This window comes from Rhinopithecus bieti, unplaced genomic scaffold, assembly GCF_001698545.2.
Source record: "Rhinopithecus bieti isolate Rb0 unplaced genomic scaffold, ASM169854v2 scaffold_15146, whole genome shotgun sequence".
Classification (NCBI taxonomy): domain Eukaryota; kingdom Metazoa; phylum Chordata; class Mammalia; order Primates; family Cercopithecidae; genus Rhinopithecus; species Rhinopithecus bieti.
The window spans coordinates 1544351-1560627 of NW_016808195.1; the positions used below are offsets into that span (position 1 = coordinate 1544351).

General features: G+C 40.3%; 1 protein-coding gene across 1 annotated transcript in view; it reads right to left on the minus strand.

Moving 5' to 3' along the window:
• Positions 1-16277, minus strand: part of ATP10B (ATPase phospholipid transporting 10B (putative)) — a 282819-nt gene that overhangs the window by 212418 nt on the left and 54124 nt on the right. The gene's annotated exons all lie outside the window — the stretch shown is intronic.

Below are 16277 nucleotides of genomic sequence, written 5' to 3' on the forward strand. Positions count from 1 at the left end.
TTTTTTAAATCATTGGCAAATTCCATTGTCTTTATAAATTTAATTATTTTCTAGAGACCCAGCTCTCTTCCTTCTCCCCTGAAAGGTTTCAAAGACAGCTCTGTTGCCAATCCTCTCTTCTGACTGTGTTTATTATAAAAATTGACAGGAGAATGAAGTGCATGTTACATAAGGAACAGCACAGAGTACCTGGAATTGGGACGGGGCCCACATTTCACAATTGCGGTACATTCTACAAGGCCCACACAATTGCTCTATTAAATTAAATGACTGCAGTCTCCATCTGCACTGGTAATCTCCACGTAGGCTGGGTGCCTTTACAGCCAATAGCCTGCAGGTGTGCAAATAAGCACTCACAGTCCATACCAGATGTCAAGGCCTAATTAAAATATAGAAAGAAAGTGCTCTTCCCTAGGTATTGAGCAGGCAGCACTGTGGTGCTTCTTGGGACAGGAAGTGGCAAAGGCAGAAAATTTAATTCTAGTTGTAGAAGCAAATGTCTGGAAGAAATCCACCTCCTGAGAATCACTTAGCGGTAAAAGGAAAGTCAAAAGGAAACCATCTCATTCGCTTGTTCAACATCATTTTCAGTCGGTTGCCACAGTACAATTAGAACCATTGTCATAGCACAATCAGACCAAAAGCAGAGACTTCGAGTTAAGGATCCCAGATTGATTTATTCAGATCCTGAATTCAGAAAAAAATCAGACCTGCCCTGATGATAAACAAAGGGTACAGTTCAAAATATTGCCTGAAGGGAATTCCATGTCACCTCGATTCTAAAGGCTTAAGGGAACAGCTGAAGAGCTATTGATCAACTAAATAACATTCAAAGAGAAGTGACAGGAGGTAACTTTCTTTTAAAGCCCACGGGAGTGTTTGGGATAATAAAAGTTTATAATCACTTAAGAATCTACCAAATCCTTCCCCGCTTCCTCCTAATGCATTCTGTTTCTGTCTCTTTCTGTGTCTCTGTCTCTTTTTTTCTGCCTCCATATCTCTCTGTCCCTCTCTGTCCTCTCTTTTATCTGCCTTTCTTGCTTTCTTTGGCTCTGTTTCTGTCTCTCTGGAGACCCACTGGCTAGTTGACCTTCCTCTGCAATTCTGTCTTTCCTTCTCTACTCTTCCCCACCCCACCTCCTCATCTGCCTCCTTCTCATTTCTTCCATTTATTTTGTAATGTTATGAAAAGCACGGGCCTTGGAATTGCAAATATCTGAGCGTGAGTTCTGGCCCTGGTATATTTTCATTTCGTTTTAGCTGAACACATTTTTTTTTTTTTCATTTTCCTTAGGCTTAATTTAAAACCAGATGAGTTGAATTCCATGGCACTCTGAAAAAACAAAATTAAGTTATTTGAAATATGGGTAGCTCCCAATTTATTTCTTCAGGAACCCTAAGGAACACTCTTTTTCATTTAAAAGTGGCTTTTCACATTTCCCAATGCATGGTATTTTTATCTGTGGTAGTACACATGGTAATTTTGGTTAGTGTACTTTTATTTTAATAGCAAAGCATTTATTTTAACACGATCTTAGAAAGAAATGAAATAAGCATATCAAAACCATGTTTTCATGGATGTAAAATAGTTGCTCTAAACAGTATTAAGTAAACTGATGAATAGATGGTATGCAGTTCTGGCAAAAATAATGAAGGTGTTACTTGAATGATGGCGTAACAGTTTTAGAGTATTTCTATAGCGTAGGTATTTACATACTCACTCACCATATATCGGGTGGACACCATACACTAGGTCCACACATTATTTTTTATCCTTTTTCTCCCCACCCTCAAAAGAGACTGAGGCTCTGAGTAGTGAATATATTCGCTGAAGGAGATAGAACTGGGATTGAGTCAAGGCTTTGACCTCAGTTATAAAGTCACACACCTTTGATTCTATTGCAATACCCTCAGAAGTATGTACAGTGCCTGTAGGTGGTGAGTTTGCAAGAAATGACGGATGTTCGTTGGCATAATCATTTATGTAAAATGGGTCTTTAAACTCTCGTATCAGTCTTACCAGGTAAACATCTCTTTCTTTTATGGGTGATAAGATAGGCATAAAAAGGTTAAGTGGCTTACACCTTATACTGAGGAGTATTTGGGATTATTCCTAAATACTGTCTAATAGTACAACATCATTAGCATCTTTAACTTCCATTTCTTCTAAGTGCTGGCTGAAGAGACTTGGGTGTCCCACATATAGGGTATGATTATAAAATAATGAGAACAATCTTTAAAGAATTATTTTATGAGCTGTTCATAAAAGGTAGATTTCTCATAATTTTATTGTCTCGTTTTTATAAAAGATACATGTCTTTTAAAAATTTTTAATCATGTATATTTAAGAAACTCAACATGATGCTTTGATGTACATAGGTATAGTGAGATGCTTACTATAGTCAAGGTAATTAACATATTCATCATCTCACATAGTCTCTCCCCACTTTTTGTGGTAAGAATACCTAAATCTACTCTCTTAGCAAATTTCTAGTATAGAATACAATACTATTAACTATAGCTCTCGTGTTGTACCTTAGCTGTCTGTCCCATCTTGCTTTGATCCAAGCGAGAGTTGGTAAGAAAAATGTATCTGTGGTAGGAAGGATTCTAAGATGGTTCCGAAGATTCCTGGCTCCTGTTTTACACGTACTCTCTCCCACTCATTCAGTTCCATACTGTTGTAGGTACTGCTGGGAAGGGGTTTGGCAGACGTACTTAAGGTCCCAAAGCAGTTTACCTTAAGACAGAGGTTAACCTGGATAAGGCTGACTAATCAGGGAAGCCCCTCCAAGGGCTCTTCCTGCAAGAGAGATTTGAAGTGTGACAGGTGAACACTTAAGTCTCTTCTATAACTTGGCTATTATGAGTAGCACTGCAGTGAACATGGGAGCAGAGATTTCTCTTCAATATACTGATTTCAAATCTTTTGGGTAAATACCCAGAAGTGAAATTGCTGGATCATACGGTAATTGTTTTTAGTTTTTGAGGAACCTCCATACAGTTTTCCATAGTCACCACTAATTGACATTTCTAATAATAGTGTATGTACAAGGTTTCCCTTTTCTCCACAAGCTCTTAATACTACCCTCAGATGATGCCTGCAAAGTGTATCATCCCTTATGGGTTTGTGTGCCAGATTGACTTTTCTGATCTGCTCTTTTCCTCCTGGACACTGTGCCTGTCATCCAGGAAGCCAATGGGAGGTGGTGTCTGTGGGATGTGACTGTGATGCCTGGACTATGGTCTTGTGTCCTCTAACAGCAATTCCCAACCTTTTGGCATCAGGTACCAGTTCGGTGAAAGACAATTTTTCCAGGGATGTGGGGGGCATGAAGATGGTTTCGGGATGAAACTGTTCCACCTCAGATCATCAGGCATTAGATTCTTGTAAGGAGCGAGCAACCTAGATCCTTGGCATGCACAGTTCACAATAGGGTTCGTGCTCCTATGAGAATCTAATGCCACCAGTGATCTGACAGGGGGTGGAGCTCAGGTGGTAATGCTCACCTGCTGCTCACCTCTTACTATGACGCTCAGTTCCTAACAGGCCATGGACCAGTACTGTTAGGAACTTGTATGTCATTTGCTTTGTATGTCCACCTCCTGGGGTTACAATGGAAACGCTTCTAATGAACCACAGCAGAAGAAAGAGGGTATTGCAATAGAATCGAAGGTGTGTGACTTTATAACTGAGGCCAAAGCCTTGACTCAATCCCAGTTCTATCTCCTTCAGCGAATGTATTCACCACTCAGAGCCTCAGTCACTTTTGAGGGTGGGGAGAAAAAGGATAGAAAATAATGTGTGGACCTAGTATATGGTGTCCACCCAATATGTGGTGAGTATGGTGGACATACAAAGTAAATGACTGTTAGGGGTTGGGGAACCCCTGTCTTAAAAAGCCAGTCTTCCCTGGGGCAAGCCAGCGATGCTTAACTCAGACAGATTCCCAGATATCTCTGGGTTTGAAATTCTAACTGATACCCACAGTGTAAGTTTTAGGGAGAAATCTGTTGGTAGCTCTAAATAGCTGCTGACACACGGTAAAACCAGAACTGTATGGACCACACTTGAGACAATCAACTATGAAAATGATTCTGGGCCGGGCGCGGTGGCTCAAGCCTGTAATCCTGGCACTTTGGGAGGCCGAGACGGGCGGATCACGAGGTCGGGAGATCGAGACCATCCTGGCTAACACGGTGAAACCCTGTCTCTACTAAAAAATACAAAAAAAAAAAAAAAAAAAAAACAACTAGCCGGGCAAGGTGGCGGGTGCCTGTAGTCCCAGCTACTCAGGAGGCTGAGGCAGGAGAATGGCATAAACCCGGGAGGCGGAGCTTGCAGTGAGCTGAGATCCAGCCACTGCACTCCAGCCTGGGCGACAGAGCGAGACTCCGTCTCAAAAAAAAAAAAAAAAAATGAAAATGATTCTGCTTTTTAGAATTTTGTTGCGCTGACTCAGTAAGAAGGCCATTCCACGGAAATCAGGAGCACCAAGGGTGTGTTTGTTATTTGTTAATGAGCTCTGTGATTCTGTGACCTTCGGGTTATTCAGCCTCTCCAGGGCATGTGTTAGTGGGTCCTTGAGATTGTTCTAAGGACTGATGCTAATCTGGTTGCTAAGAATCACCTGAGGAGTTTTGAAAAGTAAAGAAGCCTGGTCTCCTTCCTCAGACATGTTGAAAAACAGTTGCAGCCTCAGCTAATGGAAGCAAATAGCTTTGTTTTAGACAGGCTTTGTAATGGCTTATCAAAGGAATAGGGAGGTGCATGAAGCTGAGAGCCTGAAAACGGGCTAGGAAGTCTGGGTCCCAGCCATATGCATATTTTAAAGGCACCTTGTGTGATGGTGATGTTCAGTCAGAATTGGAATTGTTTTGGTGAGGTGGTTTCTGGGGGTAATTTCCAGCTCTGTTGGAATGATACTGATACTACTACTAAGATTGCCCATTTACTCAGCTAAATAATTTATGTGCTATTTGTTAGGTACATTAGCAGCTCCAGAGCGGCTAATAGCTGAAGAATTATAGATTTGGAGCAGTTAGTATTTTTTCCAACATCACACAGCAAGCCAGTGGCAGATCTAGGCCTTAAACTCCATTCCACCTGACTCTTAATCACTCTGCTACCATTTATTCTTCAGCAGTGTAGGAGCAAGTTCTGGGTAAAAGAGTTTTACGGTACCAGAAACATCCCCCCTCTGTTCCACCGAGCAGTTACATAATATGTGGATATTCCTATGCCTGGCAGACAGTCTTATTGTGAGCACCCTGACCTCCTAGCTCCTTTGGTCACAGAATCTGTCTAAGTAGAAGGATCATGTTTTCATTAACAACAACAAAAGTTACTTTACAAGAAACTAATATGGTGGCTCTGAAAGCTCGCGGGTCATTTGCCATGGTAAAGACTCAGGGAAGCTTTTGTGGAGTCATCACACTTGTAAATTTTCTTCTCCTCTGTTTATTCATGTACAGACTCCCGATTTAGTGTTTTCCTCTGCAGGTAGGAAAATGCAGCAGTTTTTCCTAAGGGCTCTAATTGAGGATAATGTTTTCTTCTGCTGTGGTTCATTAGAAGCGTTTCCAGTGTAACCCCAGGAGGTGGACATACAAAGTAAATGACATTGGTCTTCAGTTCTGCCCCGTAGGAAGAGCAACTGGAGGTCCCGGCAACTTAATGACAGCTAATGAGGACGGAGTGCTCCCCAGGTTGTCCTGGCTGTGCAAAGCAGCCTCTGGGCATTATCACACTTCCCCCGGAGAAGGAGCTGAAGTCTAAGTGTGCCTAAGAACCAGGGATATCCAGGCTTCTGATTCTCTTTCTTTCATCAAATTGCTGCATGACTTTAGGCAAATCCCTCAATCTTTCTGGATAGTCAGAATTTGTACACGGGTAAAATGAGTTAAAAACACCCTCTGTTGGTGACTTGAGGCTTAGGGAGCCATCATATCTGCAAGTTGTTGGCGAAGAATTATGTGCTTTGCCATATTCGGCTCTATTAACTGTGCCCCACTTCCTTGGCACAGTCCAGGACCATTCTTTATATTTTCCCGAGGTGACTTATGTGTTGGGAGGCAGGTGGAAACCTGGTCCATGAAGGACTTATTGCTTTAGATTTCTTAATTTCAGGTTGGGAACAAAAATACAAATCTAGTCTCTATTTTGCTGGGTGTTATGTTTTGCAAGTAACAGAGACACAAACTTAGGCTCCAGCTGTGTCTGGCTTTGTCTCTGTGTGAAGGGCAAGGCCTCTTTGTTTTCTGCAGGGAGCCTCTCTTTTCTGCCTTGCTTTTACTCCCAGTTAACAATCTCACAGTGTATTAGGGTTGCACAGAGCCTCCCTCACTGGAGGGAGTGTAACTGTGAGCCATGAATAAAGCCAGCAAATGGGGAAAAATCATGCTGATAGTATTTTACTTATGCCAGCATCACTGCCTCTGTGGACCCACCAGATGCCTGTGGAGATTCCGATGAATCTTCTGAATCAGGGAGGCAGAACTGAAGTTTGCTTGACTCCCTTGAACACAACTCTGTTCGTGATCTGCAGCAGCTCTGCAGAAGTCACCAGCCGTGGCTGTGTTTACCAGCTAGACCCCTGGGCTTTGCCCTGGCCTCTGTCTCCCCAGGCCATGCCTGTCTGCAAGCAGCCAAGTCAAACTCCATTTCCGGGGGCTGAAGTAGACCTCTATCTGCCACTGGCTAACAAAGCTTGTCCCTTGAGGACAGAGGTCTCTGAAAATGCAACTAAGCAGAGTGCAGGAAGGCAGATTTAGTCAGTCTAAGTCCCACTGCCTGATTTTAATTTGATAGTGCCTGCTTTGTTTTCACAGTCAAAGGTCTCTCCTAGTGTATCTATTTTTTTTCTTTTTTTAAATTATACTTTAAGTTCTAGGGTACATGTGCACAACGTGCAGGTTTGTTACATATGTATACATGTGCCATGTTGGTGTGCTGCACCCGTCAACTCGTCAGCACCCATCAACTCGTCATTTACATCAGGTATAACTCCCAGTGCCATCCCTCCCCACTCCCCCTTCCCCACAATAGGCCCCGGTGTGTGATGTTCCCCTTCCCGAGTCCAAGTGATCTCATTGTTCAATTCCCACCTATAAGTGAGAACATGCGGTGTTTGGTTTTCTGTTCTCAGCAAACTATCGCAAGTATATCTATTTTTTAACCTCTGAGGATTACTATAGGAACATAGGGCACACAGAAATAAGATGCACCTTATATGTGATTGGATGTGGACTGAAGCACTAACATAACTTTTTGTTCTAGCTTCAATCCCAGTCTCAAGTCAGCTTGACTCCTTTAAACAGTATAGTGAACTATTCTTGTATGTTGCCTGGGTTCAAATCCAAGCTCCACCACTTACTAGCTACATGGGTTCAAGAACTCATTCTGCTTTCTGCAAGCTTTTTTCTTTCTTTTTTCTTTTTGAGATGGAGTCTTGCTCTGTTGCCCAGGCTGGAGTGCAGTGGCGCGATCTTGGCTCCGCCTCCCGGGCTCACGCCGTTCTCCTGCCTTAGCCTCCCGAGTAGCTGGGACTACAGGTGCCTGCCACCATGCTCAGCTAATTTTTTGTAGTTTTAGTAGAGATGGGGTTTCACCGTGTTATTCAGTATGGTCTTGATCTCCTGACCTTGTGATCCACCTGCCTCAGCCTAAGCTTCAGATTTTTAACCAGTAAAAAGGAGATAATAATTGTAGCTGCCTCACAGGGCTTTTGGAGAGATTAAATGAGCACCCACTAGTATCCTATAAATATTAGCTATTGTGGTTACTGTCAAGAGTATTCAGGGACATTTTAACTAGGTGCCCTGGGGCAGCTTTACGATGGGAATGGATGGCAGGCATGTTAAGGGATATCATGGTATCACACCAGGCTGTAAACTCCATGGGGGCCAGGATTGTGCCTTGCTCACTTATTTCCCTATCCTCAGTGCTTGGAACATAGGAGGGACCCATAAATATTTGAAGAATTAATGAGGCAGATGACCTAAGTTCTAGTCCCAGTTTTGCTACTTTTGGTCTTGGGCAAGTTATTTACCTTCTTGGATTCTGAGTTTGTACATTTATGAAATGAGGAGAAACAATCTTTCAGAAATAGCTATGAAGCTAGTCAGCTGCTACTGTGTGCTTCCTATATGCCAGACACTGGCTAGGTATGTCCCAGGGGCTACATTGTCTGATTTTTCACAGCAGCCCTGGGAGGTAAGTGCAATTACTGCTCTGTTTTGTAGCTGGTGTAACTGATATTTAGAGAGGGCAAGAAATGTATCAGAGTGACAGAGCTCTTGAGTAATGGAGATGAGGTTTCCAACCAGTTAGACTGGTCCCATACTCTGTGGATGCTCTGTGCCTCATACAGACTCTGGAATAAAGCAGGAACTCAAAATGTAGCCTCTGCTACTGCTTTTGTTATTAGTAAGATTTTTTTTCCTGTGACGCTTGGCCCAAGGGAAACATTCTGTCAGTCTAGTCATCTCTATGCTTATAACAATATGTCCATACTTGAAAAAGCCCAGTCAGAACTCAGAGGCTGAGATTTCTCTGTGTGCTTGACACCCTGGCCAGCATACGGATTTGAAAATTGAAGCAAACACATGTCTTCAGAATGATTTTAGTTGGGCACTTCCTAGTAATTTCCACAGGCAGCCAACCAGGAAGGCAAGAGAAAGAGTAGGTTGACACCTCTGGGGAGCTCTGAGTGATCTGGCAAGATGGGCATAAAACATCATAAAGGCAGATGCCTGAGCCAGACCCTGCCTCCCTGATACGTGATGGCAAATTATAAAGTTGGGGTAAAGCTTGAGAGGGATAGGATCTTCGAGGTCATCTAATCCCAGTGAGGAAAGGGGACCAGAGTGACAAGGACATTCAGAGCTATGGAAGGGGTGGCGATGAAGGGTCACTAATGAAGGGACTACATGAACAACCCCCAAAGTGGGCACCCATCGTTTGTGCCAGGCCAGCATCCACTCCTCCATTTTTTGGTGACAGTTATCTTGGTTTGGGGAACCACCCACACAAGTTAAATATGTTGACCTGAAGCTGATGCTCTCCTTACTGCACTGTGCTACCACTGCTCAAGGCTGCCCTACCCTCTTATTGATAGATAAATCCTGCTAGCCAGTCCGCACAAGAGTTCCTACACTTGCTTCCCACAGCTGCATTGGGAAATCCAAAGATGGAAGATGGAGCCTGAATTTCTCTAGTCTTCCAGCAAAGTTACATAATACAAGTACTTTTCTCTCGTGGTAGCATTGTGGGACTTGTTCAGCTGAGATACCAAGTATTGAAGCAATGGGAGAATAATCAGAGAATTACACAGGAGGTGTGCCCAGTTGGCTATATGTTCCTGCTATATGTTCCCCAACCTGGCCCCAGCAGTGACAATGTTGTTTTTTATAATCAGCAAAAAGCTACGAAACACCATTAGTGAAAGCCAAGTATTTTTCAAAACAATCCTCTAGAGGATATACTTATTGAAGCATTGTATGTAAAAGGAAAAGATTTAAATCAACCTAAACATTCATCTATAAGGAGCTGGTTACATAAATTTTGGCGCATTTCTACTATACAGTATTATGTGGCCATTACGAAGAATAAGTAATGGTTTTGTATACTAATATAACACAATCTCTAAGAAGTAACAGGTGAATAAAACCACCTACAGAGACTGGTGTATCACTTAGGTTATAAAAAAATAAGGGGCATCCACATGTGTATTTGTATGGATATAGACTCTCACTGGAAGGTACACACATACAAAGTGGTTGCTTTAGGGGAGGAAAGTGGAGAGGCTGTAGACAGGTTCTACAGAAAGCTTTTCAGTAAATATTCATAATGCATTAAACATGCTTTTTACCATGTCCATGTATTATCTATTTAAAGTAAACACATAAGTAATTTTAAAGCCATAATAAATAGTTCTTTATAAAGTATAAAACATCACTTGGAAACAGCATCTGAACTTTCCTCCATCTCTCAATCCCAATGAGGAGGCAGCATTTAAAAGCATTTTATTTTCTCCCACAGTGGAGACCACAGCTCCAAGGCTGGAAGAAAGACTGTTCCAACCCTACAATATCCTTCCTTAAGAGATTTGATGGCACAAAGTGAGAGGAAGAAATTGTCCAAACTCCTACTCATCCAGTATTTCTTCAAAAACTCATAATAGAGCAAAGAAGAGGCTGAAAGTCAGTGTCTCCCCTCTTTTTTAAGTATCTGGGATGCAGAAGCATCCAACTCTATGTCCACAAGCCCACTTGATTGTCAACTGGGAAGTTATGGACCGGAGGATGTCACATCCAGAGAGAATCAGCTCTGGGCAAGACAATCCATTGTGGTGTGAATAACTTCTATTCATAATCACTTTTATCAAAAAAGATTTACTTATTTTAAATTACAAATATGTTATAAATACATATACACATAGTAAGGGCATATTCTGAAAAGTTATTGCTAATAGGGGTGCATTGTCAAAATATTTAGAAGACCACTTTTTGGCTAATTCCAGAGAGGCAAAAGGCACAGTGGCAATAACACCACTGTTAAAGTCAGGTGGATTTGTGTCTAAATCCCAGATCTGTTCCTTGTTAGCTGTGCTACCCTGAGTGAGTGACTCTGCTTCTCTATGTCTAATTCATCACTTATAAAAATGGGATAATAGTAGTAGGCATCTTAAGAGTGACCATGGTGAAGACAGAATGGAATAAAGCCTGTGCAGCATTGAAGCAAAGGGAGAATGATCAGAGAATTACATAGGAGGTGTGCAGAAGCTGGTTATGTGTTCCTGTTATTAATGTCACTATCTCCAACCTGGTCCTAGCAGTGACTTCATGGTTTTTATATAATCAGAAAAAGGCTGCTAAACAGCACCAGTGAAAGCCAAGTACTTTTCAAAACAATTCTGTAGAGGATATACTTATTCCTGCATTGTATATACAAGGAAAAGATTTAAATCAACCTAAATATTCAGAATGGCTCCCGCTGATTCCTACCCCCTAAGATTTACACCCTTGTGTCTTCCCCTGGCCTTGAGCAGATATAGTGACTTACATCAGTGAACATATTAGGCAAAAGTGATGGGATGTCACTTCTATAATTAGGTTACAAAAGATTGTGATTTTCGTCTTGCTAACCATCTCTCTTACTCTTTTTGTGTATATGCCCTAAAAGAGAGGGCAAGCTGGCAAGGAACTGAGGGAAGTCTCTGGAAAACGGCTGGTGAGGAACTGAGATGCTCTGTGCAACAGCCTTGGAGGAACTGAGTGTGACTAATCATGACGTCAGTAAGCTTGGAAGTGGATCCTTCCCCAGTCAAGCCTTCAGGTGAGCCTGCAGTCTTGGCTAATACCTTGATTGTGTCCTTGTAAGAAACCCCTGAGACAGAGAACTCAGGTAAGTTGCTCAAAGATTCCTGACCCATAGAAACTGTAAAATAATATGCATTATTCTTTTAAGGCATTTAATTTGGGGGATAATTTGATATTCATCAATAGACAAATAAGGTAGCCTGCAAGTACTTAACAATGGATCTGTATAAAAGCTCAGTAAAAGCTGTGGTATGGAATATTACATAGCCGACGTATGGCTATGTCCTTATCTCATACCCATGGCAGACATCACTGATCACAAAATATTTTCTCTTGGTGAATCCAGATGCAGTCTCAGAATATTAACACTAAAGTCCAGGAAGCTATCAACTCTTCAAATAAAACCAATCCTGATCTAGTCAGTACTTATCATCTCTTTAATATATAATGTTCCTTTAATGGGAGACAAATTCTTTCCTTCATGGTGAGAGATAGTACTACAAATTATTAGAACAAATCTTTGAATGTATACAAAATATAAATGACTGACATTTCATTTCAAGAATATATTTTCCTCTAGAGGAGGGCAAGAGAGATTGAGAGTACTGGAAACCTTAAGAGAATGGAGGAGATAAGCCCAGAAGTAGACGCTGGGAGCATGGAAGCTCACCTTATCTCTCTTTTTAAACTGTGATTTAGCCTTTTATTAGGGTTGCCATATAAATATATATATTTTTTGGTGATTTCATAGAACATAATTTATTCTTTTTTATACAATAGCATCATTTAATCACAATACTAACAATGTATTTGTTTCAGAAATGCAGGCAGTTGAGATTAACCATATACAAAACTATAAGGTAGTATGTTCAGACTAAAACATCTAGAAAATGGTTTCCAGACTTAAAAATAGTTGTTAAATCTTCTTTGATCATACTAAAAACTTCACTTCTATCTGTGCATCTCGTTGGCGTTATTTCCAGGAACATTTTTTTCCCCTTTACTCCAGTGTACTGTGTAATAACTGGATTCCCAAACTAAACACTCCTGAAACTTTTTCTATTCAACCACAACAATATTTATTTTTAATTTCAATAGATACTTTTAGATTCCAGCAATTGTTTAGAATTTATGATCTACTCAGGACCATAAATTGTGACGGCATCATTAAAGTGACTACAGATTTTACTGCACTACATTCTAGGGAGGCTTTTTCCTTTGATTTCATAGTAAATGTGTCACATGGGTTGTATTTATCCAAATTCAATGCATAAAAGTAATAACATATTTATATCTTAAGGGCTGCCATTTTGAACAAATGAAGGAATGGAGGGGAAGTTGCTATGAAAATGATGAAATTGTCTAAGGAGTAAACTTTTGAAATAGGGAACATTTCCTTCAACTCAGTATGAAATGTGTTCTTTGCCCAGTACAATAATAGTGTGGGCTATTTAAATAATGTACTTTTAGTATTTATGTGCTTCATTTTGTTGGTTAAAGCAGAGAGATCTCTTGAAAATAGGAAGAAATCCAGGTGAATGACCACAAGGAATTGCTCTTTAGGTCCATAACATGCATATGAAATACCTGGGGATGTTGAGAAAATGTGTATTTGGATTCAGTAGGCTGGTCTGGGTGAGGCCTAGAATTCTGCATTTCTAAGGAGGTAGTAGATGCTGTGGGTGCTGCTGGTCTGCAGATCTCACTTTGAATTGCCAAATAGAAATCTTTTTCCTTGGGGATGTTTGAAAGATTTTTAGGTCAATGTTGCTCTATGTTCAGGAGCCTGTGGCATTGCTGGTTTGTGATGGGTACAGGGTATCTGTTCAGTTAGCTCTTTTGCTGGGCACAGAATTGCAGACAGACATTAAGTGAGTTAGGGAAATTGAAAACCACCCTTGCTACTCTGGGAAGGATGACAAGAATTCAAGAAACTTAGGTAAGATCCTGAATGACATGATAGAAAACGTCTTTGGAAATAGAAAAGGCAAATAAATATTGTTTATGGAAAGAGAGAAATATTTCATTTTTCAGTGTGTTTTGGAGCAACTCAAACTGGCACAACATAACAGAACCCATCCATTTTGCAATCTATAGAATTCAGTATAAAGTCACATATCCAAGTTTATTCCTACTTTAATTTTCATAATCGTACAGCAACCTATCTTGTTTAAAAATGGAAGTAAAATATAAAAATAAGTCAGATGCTGGTCATAAAAATAGGTGGACCTTGAGGCTGGGGTTGAGTGGTTTACGTTAAAGATAAACTCTTGACTGACAAGGCTGATCCATTTACTACAACCTGCTCCTTATACAATAATTTCTGAGACAGAATTAATTTTTACCTTAGAACAGTAGAGTAACACCTAAAATTGTATGGTTCTATATTTCAATTGTTGTGGGATGGAAAGTATTAGATACAAAAGAGATACTGGGGGTTGAGTAAGAAGACTGAGAAGATAACAGATTCCCTAGAATGTCAGTCTTTAGGAAGTTTCTTGAAAATCTTTTCCTTTCAGGAAATATTTTCTGTATAATTTATTCACTCTTTCACCCAAAAAATGTTGAAATGCAGTAATGTAAATATATTAAGCACTTGCCACATATTGGTCAGTAACAGCAACAACCACCAGAACTGGCTCCTGCCCACAGGGAGTTTACAGTCTAGACAAGGCACAGATAGACACTGCTGAAGTAAACACTAAAACAAATCTAATGGCTGTCTGCAATAACAGCAGTTTTCTTATTGTTCTGTGACAACTCGGTATAAAAATGTGGCATCAGCAAAGGTCACATTTATTGCACTTTGTCCCCATTTTCTTCTTCCATACACACACACACACACACACACACACTATAGGAGCCCAGCCTCACAGGCATATCTGAGCCCCCAGAAAGGATCATGCAGTATCAATATTCTAGTCCTCTGTGGTTCTTCCCTCCTGTCCCTGACCTATCAATGACTCTTCAAGGAGCTTACTAAAGAGACAACAGTATGTGCAGAGAAAGATCTCTGTGCACAAGTATGCTTTCATATAATTAAAAATAGTGATGATATAGCCAAGAATGACAGGTATAGTTTAAAAGAGGATTGAGTGAACAAATTATCATTAATTCCTGAGATGCAATACTAATCAATGGTAAAAAATGACGTGTATGTACACACACACACAAATTACAAAGGAAATATGTCTATAATATTGAGTTCACAAAGCAGGTTTGAAAATAGCTTGTATAAAAGGATTCCACTATGTAACACTGTATTCATGTGTGTTATGTGTTTATACATAACAGGTATTTCCATTATATAGAGGTATATACACACATATATTGCAAATTACATGTACACATGTAAGTTGTATACCGCTAGGGGGACTTTTTTTTTAATTCAAAGGAAATTTTTTATTTTTATCTTCTTCCATAAGTTATTGGGGTACACTTTGGTTACATAAGTTCTTTAGTGGTGATTTGTAAGATTTTGGTGCACCCATCACCCAAGCAGTATACACTGCACCATATTTTTAGTCTTTTATCCCTCACCCTCCTTCCACTCTTCACCCCAAGTCCCCAAAGTCCATTGTATGATTCTTACGCCTTTGTGTCCTCATAGCTTAGCTCCCACGTATCAGTGAGAACATAGGATGTTTGTTTTCCAATTCCTGAGTTACTTCACTTAGAATAATAGTCTCCAATGTCATCCAGGTCACTGCAAATGCTGTTAATTCATTCCTTTTTATAGCTGAGTAGTATTCCATCATATATATATACACACACATATGTATATACACATATATACACACACTCATATATATATACACACACATATATATATACACATATATACACACACCCACCCACCCACCACCCAGTTTCTTTATACCTGTCATTTGATTGATAGGGCATTTTGTTTGGTCCTATGATTTTGCAATTGCCGAATTTGTTGGGCTGCTATAAACACAATAGTATGTGCAGTATCTTTTTCATTAATGTTCTTCATCTGTGTGGCTAGCCACTCACCCAGGTGACGTGGGGCCTTTGTCTCGTTTCTTCGGCTATGGTAGTTCTACTTTTAGTTCTTTAAGCAATCTCCACACTATTTTCCATAGTGGTTGTACTAGTTCACATTTCCACCAGCAGTGTAGAAGTGTTCCTTGTTCACTGCATCCAAGCCAACATTTACCGTTTTTTGATTCATTCTTGCAGGAGGACTTCCCTCTATGCATATATACACATCCTGTGTCCCACTTATCAACGTGGCTCATCAGGGAACTGAAATTGAGGAAAATAATAAGAGCTAATCCACCTTGGCCAGGTAGCATATTTGTACGATAGCTGGAAGCTTCAAAGCCCAAGTGGTCTGGATCTTTGAGGCAGATCAATAAAAGACAGATTTTGGGATAGGAAAGTCTTTCTGAAACTCTTGAATTACTTCCTATAAATGACCAAATATAATGCCATACACAGCTCACAGGAGACTCTTAAAAGTGAATGGTGAGATCTTGCGAAATGATCTTCTTTTGGCTGCACAAAGCAATTGCCTATACTTGAATGTTGGTAAGCAATGCTTGAGACAATGAATTTGAGAGTCCTTTTTAATAGAACGGACTCCTGCAGGTAATTTTCAGGCAACAACTCAAATTCTTTAGCTGAAAACTAATTTTAGCTTTTGTTTTCCTGTTGATGTGTTTTCAGGCAGGTGGAGGATTTTCTTAAGCATTCGGTATCTGCAGAGTTATGCACATCTTTGTGAAGAGCCCAGACAAATTAGAAAGTCAAATTAGCAATGCATATTTAATACTGTTTTGTAGTTGTTGTTGTTTTTAAGTTGGCAGTGATGTTTACTCTTTGAGGGGGAGTTTATAATTATGCAAATTGGAGAAACAGTCTGCATATGGTATAATGATAATGCCTTGGGTTTTATATCTAGAGTCTTTCTTTCATTTTACCCATGACTG